The sequence below is a fragment of the Thunnus albacares genome, chromosome 23 (genome assembly GCF_914725855.1).
Source record: "Thunnus albacares chromosome 23, fThuAlb1.1, whole genome shotgun sequence".
NCBI classification, from domain to species: domain Eukaryota; kingdom Metazoa; phylum Chordata; class Actinopteri; order Scombriformes; family Scombridae; genus Thunnus; species Thunnus albacares.
Genome location: NC_058128.1, coordinates 14,427,765 through 14,443,156, shown reverse-complemented (window position 1 = coordinate 14,443,156; position 15,392 = coordinate 14,427,765). Strand labels below are relative to the sequence as shown.

General features: G+C 39.7%; 1 long non-coding RNA gene across 1 annotated transcript; it reads left to right on the top strand.

Annotated features, from left to right (window-relative positions):
* The first annotated feature begins 1,478 nt into the window (after positions 1–1,478).
* Positions 1,479–4,883, top strand: LOC122975214. Its single transcript, XR_006400597.1, has 3 exons — positions 1,479–3,750; positions 3,882–4,174; positions 4,379–4,883. It is a non-coding gene; the product is annotated as an uncharacterized LOC122975214 (long non-coding RNA).
* Positions 4,884–15,392: the final 10,509 nt, after the last annotated feature.

Here is a 15,392-nt window from a genome sequence, read left to right as displayed (position 1 = left end):
ATTTGTGTTTGACCTCTGCGTGGAAATAACCTCCTCAGTTATCCTTGGAAAATTGCAGGGTATGAGCAGAGCTAGCCGGGAGCGCACATGGCTATCGGCTGCGGAGGCATCTGCAGGGAGAGAAAACACATTGTTGCTATTAGCGTGTGACTCTGCCTTTTAACAAATGGCTGATCTGTTGTGACATGCTCTTCCTTTCCCCAGTGGATCTGTGACAGCGTTGTTGCAGAGGTAGGCCATTGTCGGCTTGGCTCGGCGAACCACAAACTGTTGTCATTGAGATTTGTTAAGGAGGAATTTAAGCTTGGATGATTATCAGTAAGCTTTAGGTTTTGTTTGACAAAATTACAGCCACAAACTCAGTCGTATCCACTTTCTTAAGGAAGGAGTGGAGGAACTGAGTCTTTGTGCCTCTTAGGTTAAGTTTACTATTGTCCAGTGGTGTAATGTAACAAATAATACTTTGTTGCAGTACTTTTTTGGAGTATCTGTACTTTACTTGAGTTTTTATCTGTCTTTATCTTTCTTTAACTTTTACTCTACTACATTTTCTAAACAAAATGTATGCTGTTACTCCAATACATTTACCCTATGCATCTCCGTCACTTCATTACTGCAAAGTAAAATTTGGTAGCCTAATGAAGTTAGAACAAAGACTGCAAGCAAGCAGGTTTGGTGAATCAGTGGTCTTAGCTTGCAAGTTTGTTCACAGTGGTTAATCACGTCAATGGGAAGTGCAATCAAGTGCTCTCAAAGCCACGGTTAAGTTTCGATTTCCACTCAAGCCCAGGCATGTCAGATGGTAACAACTACATGAATACAATTCCGCTTGACGATGAGACTAAGCAGGTAGTTTCGGGTCTGAAAAGTGAAGCCAATGCGGAAGTGCCTTAAACCTGCATTCTCTCAGGGGGCAACTCCACTGGCTCCAAAAAGAAGTTCTATTGTATAGACGTCTATGGGAAAATTACCCTACGTCTCACTTGATTAATTACCTCAGTAAACACTTTCCTTACTTATGGTCTCAATTGTTTCAAGTCTTCTCCAATACAGCATGATGTTCATTTTGTAACTTATGGTCCCATTTAATTACAAGTTGATGGTAAAACAGGGTATGTTTTAAGGTGTGGCTATATTGTGATTGACAAGTCGCTACCACAGCGATAATGTTGGTTAGGTATGGTAAACATGCCATAACCCCAGATTCAAAGTATAGGCATAGCTGTTGTTATTTCTGCCTGTTTTTAGTTCATGAAATTAATTGTAACATTTTGGTCGCTTAAAAAGTCTTGTTCAGCGTTTGGTTGTACTAAAAGACCCTCTAAAGAGTCGGATGTTCTGTTTTTTCCGTTAAGTAGGTTATGTTTTGTTTTGATGGTCTTAAGCCCGCTTTTTGCCAGTGAAAATTAGCATTAGCATTATCACAGTTAACAATAGACTAAATGCACCGTGCTAACCAAGCCACCAGATAGAGTTCCACCCTCTCATCCAAATATAGTCACTTCTCATCACTTCTGGCTCCAAAAATTCAAGATGGTGACAGTCAAAATGACAAACTCAAGGTTCAAAACGCAAGTCCACAAAAATGGGTGATGTCACGGTGGATACATCCATTATTTTTATACGGTCTGTGGATGAGACTGATTTCATGATGGAAGCAGAAATAGCAACAGCACCTGCTACCCCAGCAACAAATGACAGTGGTGATGAAGACAAACACCAGTGGCCATACTTGCAAGAAATGTTTTCTCATGTTGGAGTGAAAGATTCTTCATACAGGACGAAGTGCCTCTTATGCTTACCCAAAGATACAGAAATATTGGCATTTAAAAACTCCCCGTCCAACCTTAAAAAATTCATTGAGGTAAATTAAGATTAATCCCATGAAGCTACAGTATTAATGTTTAGTTATAACTAGCATTAAGCCTGGTCAGATATCTGGCTAACGTGATGGCTAGCTAATGTTGCTGATTACATCGAAATCACAGATATAATGTGTTCCTCTAAATTTTATCTGAATTAATTCAACTCAGCTTTCCCAGGTTGTTCAAATGTAAACGCCCACTCAGTCGTTAGCAAAAAGCAGTGACGTGGGGAGCACTGATGCTGCCCATACTAGCTTGCTCTATGTTAGAGCATAAGAAATTGTCCAGATATACTACGAGCGATGTCGCAGTGCTGAGTCTGAGTGTGTGAGGAGAGAGCCGGGAGCAGAGCTGGAGCTTCAGGACAGATAACACCCACTTCGGCCAAAATTAGAATTTTCAGATTTGAATACATACGGAACACTACTGGGAAGCTACAGATTGATATAAAAACCTCAAAAATAATGGACCTGTCCTTTTAAATGTACGTCTGTTGCTTTCTTGTACGACTTTTGGAATAAAAGGACAGTCAGTGTTTTCTTTTACTGTAATAGCTGCATATAGTAGTTGTATAGCACACTGGCTTCCCGCCGGTGTGCTAGAGGAGAAAACGACATCACCTTCATGACTCATGAGCAGAAATCTAGCTTATCGCAAAAAACAAGGACCTGAAGTAAGTTTTATTTTAATGATGATATTATTACCTTGAAATTGAATTGATAAAGTCATATTTGCGTCACAAGAATACGTCTATGATAATATGCTTGGCTTTCAAATGTTCATTATGTGAACACTGTTGCTAGGAAACTAACAACAAAATGGATGTTGCCATGTTTCTTTTTTCTATCTGTATTTCATTGTTTACGAATGGGAAAAGTACCAACAGCAAAAGCAACTAGCTAACACATTAAGACAGTGGAAAACAAAAGTAACTTTCAAAAAGCAATGGTAAACAGCATTTGAAGAGAAGAAAGACACTTCAATATACACAATACACAACCTCACCACTGTTTTAAAAATGTAGTAGCTCATTGAAGTTACTTTTGTTTAACACCAGAACTGTGTCTCAGAGGTCCATTGACAAAGCTGTCGTGAAGTATGTGATCCAAGAGCTCCAGTCTTTGTGATGGTGAACAAGAACCATTTAGAGGTTTTGTGAAGGAACTGCTGCCTAATGCAAAAATTATGTCAGAGCTGACCCTGTGCTTCATGACTGAATCCTCCAATGGAATGAAGAAGGCAGCGATTGAGGCCATGCGGGCCATATCGCCACCACCACCGACTGCTGGTCTGTCAGAAGGTGGAGCTTCATTGGTTTTACTGCCCATTTGATTGATCCTGACCGTCTCCAAAGATGCTCAGCAGCCCTAACCTGTAAACAACTAAGAGGTTTGCACACATTTGATGGGTTGGCAAGCACCCTGAATGACATCTATTCTGAGAACAACAACAGATAGCAGCTCTAACTTCATAAAAGCTATCCATGTTTTTGGTGAAGATGAGAACAACACTGCAGTCAGAAGTGATGGTGATGCATCTCAACCAGGAGAGGATGAAGTGGATCAAGAGGGGGGTGAAGAAGTGGAGTTTTTTGATTTGTCAATGCTTCTGATTGAAGATGATGGTTTCAAATTCCAGCTCCCAAAGCACCAGCATTGTGCTCATCACCAACTCAACCTAATATGTACAGTTGATGCCATGAAAGCAACATCCAATGAGACTTGCTAAAGGTTTACCATACAACATTTGGTAGCAATGCACCCTGGAACAAATGTGGAAGATCCACACTTGCAGCAGAAACTGTTGAAGATGCTTGCTCCTTCCAGCTGCTGTGCCCAAATGCTCCCAGGTGGAACTGGTTGTTCCTGGCCATGGAAAGACTAATGTAAGTAAGACCACTTATCCACTTATCATTGGGCCATTTTAGTTAATTACTCATCCAGCAATTTTTTTGTTGAATCCAATGAAATGGTTATGTAGTGTTATAAAATGGTGTTGTTTTTGTTTTCATCACAGGTTTAATCCAGCTGAACTCTCATTCCTCACAGAGTGTGCCACTGCTATGAGCCCAGTCATCCAGGCAGCCAACATCTTGCAAGCAAAAGCAAATGCCCTGATGGGGTGGCTACTTCCAACAATCAACTAGGTGACCGGTTTGAAGTACTGCAAGCCTCTGGTGGATGCTCTACATGTGGGAATAAAGAATCGTTTTGGCCACATGTCAGGAGACCCTGAGTTGATTGCAGCTGCGATTCTTCTTCCACAATTCCAAACAACTTGGACAAAAGATGATGCCACAATCAGAATGAGTAAGACAACATGGAGATAGTGAAAAATAAGTATATGGGAGTACCTTTTGACACTTTTCATAAATTCACCTTTTCACATATAAACCTCAAATTAAAACAATATTTAGTACAAAACCTTAGGTTGGGGTCATGACAGGATTAATACACCTTTCTAACATATTTATGTCTTCATCCTTACTATATTTCGGGAATGGACCACATCAGCACATGGAAGAACCCTCCCTGCAGCTAGGTGATGCCACCAGCTCCAGTTCATTTGATGAAGTTGACTTCTTCTCTGCCCTGCAATTGTCTCAAGCTCAAGACAGCTCCAAACAACTGGACTTGGCCTGTTCAGCAGATCACATGGACTTTCTGAAATCCTTCCCAGATGTGTGCAAGCTGTCTGTGAAGCTGAACACGCCTCTACCTGCCTCAGTGGCCCGTGTAAGGCTATTTAGCATTGCAGGACCTGTCTTCAGCCCAAGAGGAGAGAGAATGAATTCTCACAGTTTTGAAAACCCACTTCTTTTGAACATGATCAGCAAATCTTTCAGTTCCAAGTAATGACTGGGTTGTTACTGTTGGGAAGGGAAGGAGGAAGGGAGGGATGGATGAATGAAGGAAGGAATGGGAGGGAAGGAAAAACTGGATTTTGTTCTTCAAATCCTTGTTGTGAAGAACTTGTTTTTCTTCAAGTGTAATGTAGGCTAGATTTTTAAGGTGGTGTACATGTTTAATCGAATACACTTCATATTTCTCAAAATTCTAACCTGCTGCTTTTTTAAATTGAGATTTACTCTCAATACTTAAGTACACTTAATATCAGAAAATTAGCTTTCATACTTAAGTACAGTAAATATCAGATACTTCAAGACTTTTACTCATCAAAATATTCTAATAGGTGACCAAAGTCATTTTCTGGTAACGTGTACTTTTACTCAAGTGTGGCTTTCAGGTACTTCATCCACCACTGCTATTGTCTGTATATCCAATTTACTAGTTTTGGACAACATACATTATACTGTATGTCTTAGTCACTCATGACTACATAAGCTATGTCAATATCTCATATTGAAAGAGTTGCACACATGCATATATATACATATGTATGAGAGATATATGAGATATATATTTAACTTTCACTTTACTGTTTGAACATTAAACTCCGCCTACCAGGTGTGCAGGATGAGCCACCTGGAATGCATCTTCTGTCATGAAAAATCCATTTGAGGAAAAAAAAAGTGACAGGTGCTCTTTCAAAATGATTTACACTGTAGCATAAGTGAAAAATACACTGAGGTTACTTAAGTTGACAAACCAGTGGTAATTTTTATAGGTTGATGATAAAAGGTTCAACAAAGATTTCCTTAACAGGAATGTTAATGTACACACGTGTTTTCAATCTAAAGGGAAGATGTTGGACATTAACTTTAAAAAATGCGTTCTTATCTCAAGTGTCAAGTGTCTTCAACCACATCGTTAACTAATTTTACTACAGCAAGCACTTAAATGCCACAAAGTATTTTCAAGTGTAGGTGTCACTTGTCAGATGGAGGATATCTCGGCTTGGCATGAACCTGGTTTTGTCTAAAGCAGACAGGCTCAGAGGCTTTGAGAGTCAGGAGTCGGATCTCAAGATAAAGCTTTGTTTTGGCCTCAGTCTGGGAAGCCTGGAGTCTGGATACACTGTAAAAAAATTTAAAAAGTGAAAATACTATGATGAGGGTAAGGTAATTCCATATCTGTTCAAGTCAAAACAGCTTTTTAAATGAAATTTACGATTATTAAAAACATTATCATCTTTAAAGTGTTATTAATTGATTTTATTTTATTTTTGACTACTTTGGGGGCAGCGGGACAAGCTGTAAACCAAACGCTGACATTTTGCCACCCTATGAAGTTGATATGATGTTAGCAAACGATTTCGTACTTACACATCCAGCAGACATAGAGCAATGGTAGCATTAATTTGGAGTCGAGTTTCTGACCACCCCAACCAATGTAACTCCTGAGGGACACATCTGACTCTTTAGTTGCTAGATGCTCAACTATGTTTGGCAGTCTGTTGTTTAGTGCTTGGCAGGTAGTGCACAGTGGGTTTATCAAAGCATTTTTTGTTGAAAACAGCTGCCACCTAGAGACACACTTGATGAGAGTGGTGAAAGGAAACCAAAACAGTAAAGTTGTGGGCTATAAAACCAAAACAAAGAGCTGAGAGAAGTTAAAAAGCCCTGTAGAGCTGAGAGGAACTGCAGTTAGGTGATAAATTACTGGGTCTTCGTCACTACAAGTGACCTATTTAACATTACACAAAGTTCTTTGACTCATTGTTAATATAAATATTATTGACTGGTGCAGCTTTAAACATCTGAAGTGATATACTTTTGCTGAAGTATAATCACTGAAACTGAAATGAAACAGTTTTGGGATCAATTTAAATCCCCTCCATCCCCGGATCCATTACATGATATACCTAAATACTACTAGACTAAACTACTAAGTAAGAACAAATATTAAAAATATTTTTTTGCAGTGTATGGCAGGTATCCTGCAATAAGTTTCTGCCCATCCCAATTCTCTAACACATGATAGAGCTTGGCAGTGAATTCTCATATTACTTAACAATAACATCCATTAGTGACGGAACTATCAACCTGATCCAGTTTGTATTGGCTGGCTGCACCTTTCACATGGCCAAGGAGGAAAAGAGCAGGAAAAAAATGGCAAAGAAAAAAATAAGTCAGAGGCATTAAGGCACTATCACACGCTAATTTAGACGCATTTCACTAAATCCTGTCGTACGGAGTTTAGTCTGAGACATTGCTCAAGCTCTTTAAGGAGGTTTAATCCAGGCTAAAGGTGATGGCCTGTGACACTAATGACCAGCCACCCAGTGACACAGACCACCACTTTGAAAAAATGTCCATACACTTTTTCTTAAATTCTGTCTGATTTTTTTGCGCCAGCAATGTTTGCCAGCAAGTGAGATCATTTCATTTGTTTTCCAGTGCAATTTGACTTTCAAACAATGGTTCCTCTCCATGGACAAGAGGCTATTGATAGCCCAAGACCAGACCACCATCTAACTGCTCTGAGATGAAGCCATGGGTGGAGGTGTGCAATCAGGGTAGCAGTCCCTTCGGGTTGACGAGGGTCTGATGGCCAAAAATATGGAAATTATTGTTTTTCATCACATATATCCCTGAAGTCCTACTTAATGTGGGGAATGTAAAGTTAGGCAAGTAAGACGGATTCCACGCCTCAGGACTATACAATACAATCAGTGACATATCAGTAACATACAGCCTAACCAGCTCCTTTGCCATATTTCCAACAAAAGCCAAAGCCCTTGTGCTATTTTAACAACAGTTGGGCTGTCTTTTTTTTTTTCTTGGATCTTGTCTATTGTTACAAGCAAATCTGTCCTTAATCAGCACTGTGCTCTGAGGGGTGGTTCAACAGTACTTTTTCATGATGAAATTGTATGCTCAATGCTAAAACCTCAAGCCAGAGACGATAAACATCACAAACACATGTTTGTTTACTCGCCAGCCAGCGCTGAGCATGTGGATGTGGTGTCGTAAACCGGTGATACTGAGATGTAGAGAGCCTGATGCATGTGGGAAATGGATTAGTTACAGATTTAGTGTAAGTCCTTTTTTTTTCTCTCTCTCTCTGTCTCTCTCTCTCTCTCTCGCTCACCCACACACACACACACACACACACACACACATACACACAGTGACTAAAGGCAGCTAAAATCTACCCTCAAAGGTATGTGTGAAGCTGTTCTTTCCGACTGTAAAATGTCAGTCTATTCACGTGACAGTGCTGAACTCTGACGCGTAATTCTCACCCGTTACTCCTTCGACCTGAGGAATACGAGTCCCATGGGGGTGTTGTAAAAGCAATAGGGGGGGGATTTTTTTTTACAACGAAGGGTCACAGTGGGAGCATGAACATCACAAACGCTTCGCAAAACTCAAGGACCTCACAGCAGTGTGATCAGACATGTAGTCCATCACAGCAACCTCAGTGTCTGGGGTTAAAAGTCAGTCACTGCTTACACTGTCTTGAAGTCTGAGCGTTATATCTTCTCTGGTGCTTTTATCCCCCTCTCTCTCTGCCTAGAAACCTTGTTGCCCATTTTCTCACAAAGATTTGATAATCATCTTAATCTGGTCGACAGCCTGAGCTTGTCTCGTTTCTTATCTCATTGTACATGTATGTACAGTATGTGTGCGTGCTTTTCCATTTCTTGCATATTTTGCACGCTGTGTACACGTGAGTGGCACACACGCACAGGGACGTCAATGTGGCTTATCTGCGTAGGTGTCTGCATCCCTGTCTGCTGTATATGAGCCAGTCCTGACAGAGGCAGTGAGGCACGTGTGAGGCCAGATATTGCCCACCCACCCTACACTCTCTCCCATGCCTGACTGGGAGTGTGGGAATGTGTCATCCGATATCATACCTCCACCAAGACCTGTGAGGACAGGGAAGGTAATCCAGGGGGAGAGGGGGAAGGAGTCAGAGAGGGGAGTGTCCTGATCTGATCTGATCTGATCAGATCAACACAGCAATGCAGATGGGAGGGAAGTTAAGGGAGTGATATATGCTGCACTGCAGTGCAATAATTCATAACGTTAAAGTGCAGTTAGGTCTTGTTTTAGCAAGCTGAAACAAAATATGCCCAGCAGATGATGTAGGAACTTGGACTATGCGTCAATTTAAATTCTTCACAAAGGGATAACAGCTGCTCAGGTGCTGCAACCTGCCTTTTTCAGCTGCAATGGAAATACCCTCAACCTAAATGAACACCACTGGGATAATTTAAATTAGTGTCACACCCTTAATATTGAATCAAGGCCAAAGTATACTGAAGCTGTTTTGCCAGTTTATAATGAGTCATACACACGTATGTAGGTTTTTTCTTTAATTTAGGGATTTCCTTCAGTCCAAATCAGGATGTAACACCATTAGTTTTTCCATGGTGTAAGTGTTGCATGCTTTACGTGCAGTCTCACGTCAGTCTCTGTATAGTATGTTTGTCATCAGAGTGACCGTCAACCATTCTGGTCAAAGTGTAAGTGAAAAACGTCCGGCTGAAGACTTTCATATCAAAAACCAACCTGAATTAATTAAGAACATACACAAAATATACAAAGTATAAGGACAAATCTTCAGAATTGAGACACTCAGACAACTAGATTGAAGTGAAAACCCCATTTTGTGGATTGAATCGCTGAATTATTCAATATTCAGTATCTACATGAAAAATATTCCATCTGTTCGAGTTTGGTCATTTTATAACTTGGGAACATTTGTGTCATAATGAAGTAAAACATTTCTTTTTAGATGTCTTACAAGAGTAATAAAATCCACATTGTAGTTGCATAATGTAGATGTGTGACAGTACCTCAAACGCAGCCTGCCTGACCATCACATGGTCTCCAAACCACAGAGGTCTGGCTTTGAAAGCCATTGAAACTCTATTAAGTCATTCGCATAGCAGAGGGGAGAGGAGAAGGGGGAGAGCAATAGGAAAGACAGACAAACAAGAGAGACAGAAGAAAAAACTAAAGTGGAAAAAAAACAGAGACAAAGAGAATCTATTGTGAGTGAAATTCTACAAGAGAGAAACTAGAGACAAAAATGTGGAAAATTATGAATAATTTACTATAAAGTTTTGAAGGCATCTTGAGTTCTTTGGCTGTCCCTTATTTTAGTTCATAAACTAAAGTTTGAAAAGAATCTGTATACTTTTTTTTTTTTTTTTTCCTCTGAGGCCTTCAGCAGCACTAATTCCAATTGAACTGTTCACAGGAGAGCAAGGGAATTAAAAAAATTAAAGAGTTGAGTTATGAAATTGCTCATAAACCTACTGTTTTCTTTTTCTAACCCTTATCGGCCACATCATTTAGATAATGTTTCTTTAACCGGTGAGTCTAAATATATACCCAAGTAGGGTAATTTCCTTCTCTCTCCTCCTCTGTCTTTGCTCCCAGTGGAGATACAAGAAAACACATGAAAAGGTTGACGTAATAATCCAGATGTGACAGAATTAAGGAAAGCTTGTATTATACACAGTCATACTGATTCATGTCAGAATCTGCCTTTCTGTTCCATGAGTGCTGGATATTCCCACACAGAAAGTGTTGACTAAAGAATGTTTCCTTGATCTGCTCTGACAGATTGTGCATTAAAAAAGAAAAACAAATACCTAGATGCAATAGATGACTCTACACAGCCACTCAGCCCTTATCTTGATAAATTGCACAGACTTCACATCAAATCTGTGTGTCAGAGTCAAGAGCATCAGCCTAGAGTCATTCCTGAAATCCTGGTGAACACAATATGAGCAGCTTTTTTCCACTGCCATACACATGATTGTACAAAGTAGTACAATCAACTGTGCTTTTGAAATAGTCTGATGAATTTCACACCGTGTCCTCTTGCTAGTGTGAACACATCTACATAAACAGTCAGACATTGGAGGCATGGATGGAGTTTAAAGAAGCACAGCCATTTTCTTTTTGGGGGGGAGTCATAGGCCCCCTTTACGCCTTGCATTAAAATGCGTTTTGGGTCATTGGAGTGCAATCGGATAGTGCTTGACCACATGAAAGTACAGGTGTAAATGCACCCAAGATGCACTGAGGATGGATTGTGATCCAATAGGCCAAATCACCTCCAGAGGTGGTCAGGGATACATTGTGACCACATTGAACACAAGTGTAAATGCAATTGTGTTGTCAATCCATATACAACAACCACGTGGGCAGAAATATGTAATTGCACTAGACTGTTCCAAACCAGTAAGCTAGCAGCCATTAGCAAGTTAGCGAGTTAAGCTACTAGCAAGAAAGCAGCATGAAAGTTAAGGATATTCAAGACACTCGTGGATGCAGTCAAGACAACACCAAGTGTCTGCTTTCAGTTAGGTCCCACAAAAGTATACAAGTGAAATTTGGCAATTCATATCGCAACAGAGCCATTTATGAAGCAATCGCTAAGCAAATGGTGGAGAATGGCTACAACCAGTCTGGCTGCAATGTCGATGAAAAATTAAACACATGAACTTGTTTTATAGAAAAGCCAAGGACGACAACAAGAAAAGTGGCAGGGGCAGGGTAATTTGTGACCTTTTTAATGAACTGGATGCAGTACTGTGTGATCGACCCATGTTTTGCCCTAGTGAAGGGGATGAGGAGGATGTGACGTTCGGTTGTTTGAGCTGGACAGAGCGATCGGAGAGCGATCTCAATGTGGACACTAGAGAAACATATAGTACCAGGTGTAAATGTAATCAGGTTTAATCATATCTAGATACAATCTGGATACAAGACACATTTGAATGCAAGGTATAAAGGGACTCATAGTGTTTCAGCAGTGCCAGCTTGTTTCAGACAACCTACCGGTAAAATCTGGAGCCTCTGCTGCCCTTTCAGTACAACAGTAAATAAGTAAGTAAATAAAGTTTATTCAAATTCAAATTCAGTATAGTCAAATGCTCTGGGTCACCAGTTAGCCGATTCCAGTGCTAACAATTCCAGATTGTATGAGAGGACTTCATTTCCATTCTGACAGAAAAAAAAAATGGCCTACTTCAACTAATCATTTAACAATCCTGGAGCACACAGTGTATCAGAATCATCTTTTTTTGTCAATTATAGCGTATTTAGTTTTCGGCAATAATAACAGTAAATAGAAATGATCATACCAAAGTAACAAACCTCACAGAAATATATTAAATAAATTATAATAGATAAATGTAGAAAGCTACAAAAGTAAAAGACAAAATAAAAATAGATTAGTCAGTTTTACATACTAACCATTTACTATTTGTAAAAAAAATTAATAGGATTTTATCTGAATAGATGAGTCTTTATAGATATCTTGGATAGAGTCCCTTTCCTCTTGTTTGTTCTTATCTTTGATGTAGTTCACTTCAGTTCAGTTCATCTAAAAAAAATACATTCATTTAGTCACCTTATCTTTTTGGTATTATACAAACTGTCTTCACTTTGAGGAAACAGTGCTTGTAGATAAACGGGATAAAGTGTCTTCAGTTTGTGTTAACAATGGAAACGCTGGACATTTTAGTCTCTGAACAACAGGGCAAAACCCTTCAGCTGAGTGGCTTATTCAGGCCATGAGTCATCCTCGCGTTTTGTTTAGCAATTCCAGAAATATTTCACCATTCTTAGTCCTGCGATCATGAGCCTTTTTAATGCTGGAGCAGTGAAAGTTTTCCTCCATTAAAACTGCATTTCTCCCCCTCTCATACACACACAAACACAAAGGCATGCGTGACTACTTTAACTCAAACATCCAGTCAAAAGTCAACCCCGAGTCTTGTACTCTCCCTCAGACGAGACTTCTTCTGACAAGTTGATTGTGTTGACGTAGGAGATGAATCCATTTGGGATAAATTGGCTGCGACAGATGTTCTCATTTTTCTATCTGAATGTGTTGAATTCTCATAGGAGATCAGTGAGACATGCAGGCTTTTTGTGTTCTCCCAAAGAGCCATGTCAGTGAATAAAAGTGAGAGCATGGTGGTCCATTGAACCTGTGTGTTTACACAAATCATAGCAAGGAGCTGATAACAGAGTTCAACAATAGAAAGAAAATGGTTGAGATGTTTTGGATCACTCATGGTATAGTTATGTGGCAACAGAGTAGATACGTTTTATCATTTCAGACATCTACAAAAAGCTATGTTCATATCTCTCTTAATGACCTAAACGTATCTCAGACCAACCGCAATGCATGTCATCCAGTCTGTTGTGCTTGGTTGTTTCTACTGCGCTAATTCAGTATTTTCACGTTCATTTAAGATGATGACTGATTTTTTTTTAAAAATACAACCATCCTTCCTCGGCTAACCTTATGTCCTTTCAGTTTAACTTTGTCTTCACAATCCTATCTTCTTCTAACTCAATCAAAATCATCATTACTGCTGCAATGGTTTTAAAAGAACCACACACACACACACACACACACACACACACACACACACACACACACACACACACACACACAGATGCATGTCAGGTTTTTCCAGATGCCCCAAACAATGGCCCAATTCAAATGGCAAATTCCCCTCATAGTAAATTTGATTTTACATTCTAACTTTATGTCCTTGCTTCTCAACCCCTTTGCCCTTCGCTGTCCCTCCATCTGTCTCTGAACTCCTCACTGGTAGTTGGTGTCATTTGGGTTTAAGGAAAAGTCAGAGTGCTTGTTCAGTTTTGTGAATTTAACAGATATATGGAGGCTGACAAGAAAGAAAACTATGAAAGCCTGAGTAAAGTTTCACACTCTGTGGCTTGGGTCTGGTGTAATTTTATATGTTACAATATATTGTAGGTCATATATGAGTATCAGTGTCCATACTCTTGCTCTGGAAACAAGCCCTGCTACCTCGGACCGAAGCAAAGCTTAATGGCAACACTGAGCGGGGCGCATGGAGTGGTGCCGGCTAACACTCACTACTTCAGCTAAATTGTGCTAACAGGGCAGGTATCATAGTCACATAACAGTAAACTACAGTCCAACTCAGTGCAAGTCCCGGAGCCAGGGAGAACAAGCAGGTGAGCCAACTGTTGATCACAGTTGTCAATCAATGCCGGCAGGCATCAAAGTGTTACTGTACTGTACTTACAGTGTTACTGTAAGTCTTCAAATCTTATCAATGGAGCAGTAATTTCCAAAATGACCACCAGCACACTTATTAGAGGGTCTGAATTTAGCGCTTAAGATCGTAATGACTTGCTGAAAAAAAATGATTGACTTAGTATTTCTAGAGAGAAGTTGATGCTTTTTGAATGGGAGTCAAATGGAGCCAGCATCTAGCAGCTGTTGGTAGTATTGCAGTTTAAGGTACTTAAAGCTTCAGCCTGAAGCCGTGGTTGTTGCTGCTTGGTTTCAAATTTTAAGAAAAATGGGCTTTGCAAATGTGTTATGAGGAAAGAAATGCATTCAACACATTTGTTAGACCTCAAGGATACACACATTGCCTTTTTGTTGGGTAACCAGAAACTTTGTTTGTTTAAAGGAAACTCCACAGGGTACCTTTTTAAAGAGTTCTGATGTAGATTATTCTGGGAAAACAAGTTACAAACTTTGTCTTAAGAAAGGCAGCTCACACAACTACTTTTTCAGGTAATGACTCAACATTCAATGAAATTTCTGTGTCTCACTACATGGGCAGACTGTTTTAATGTATGTCAAGACACTGGATACTGTAATTGTTTGTTAAAAGAATAGTTAAGAATAGCATAAAGACTGGAAGCAGGGGGGACAGCTAGCCTGGTACCAAAAAAACTGTCTGCCAACACCTGTAAAGCTCACTAATTGACCTATTAATTCAGGTTTGTTTAATCTAAACTCAAGGAAAGTCACTGTACATGTCCAAGAAATACACTAGCAAATAAACCCCTGCTTGCGATCTGTATGCTATGTTAAACTAACAGTCTCTTGGCTCTATCTTCATATTTAGCATACAGACATGTGGTATTGATCTTCTAACTCTTGACAAGAAAACGAATAAGCATATTTCCCAAAATGTCAAACTATTCCTGGAAACCTTTGCTACAGTGTAGACATGGGACAGAAAAGAAAAAGTAGTGAGAAACAGAGAAAAAGAAGGAGAAAAATGAGAGTGAATCTGGAGGAGAAAAAAGAGAGGGAGTAGACAAACACAGGCGAGATATACTAAGTGCCATATGCCCAATGCTTGACTGTTTGTATGGACAAAGAGAGAATAACAGCAGAAAGTGTATGCCATATCCAACTCTGGCAGGCTATAAGAGTGTCTGTTAGCCCACAACTTTGATAAATAGTGCTTTTACTTTCCTCAACATATTATCTAATGGTCTAAGCACGACTGGATGTGAGATAGTGTATAGATAATTTGGTGTATGGAGATATCAGCAGTCCGTATGTAAACAATATCTGTCATTCCTCTGTAAAACAAGAGGGAGAGTGAGGGGAATGGGGGATCTGTTGAGAGGAGGGTGACGGAGTGAGAAAGTCAAAGCCGGGGTAGAAGGGAAGGAAGAAAGAGTCGGAACAGGATATTTAGCAAAATCTGTTTGTTTTTTTTAATTTATTTATGTATTTAATCATATATTTCTGCATCCATTTATTTATTTATGCTCCATGTAGGACAGGAAGCTGCTCCGTCAATCACTATGAGGACAGCTCTCTCTCTCTCTCTCTCTCTCTC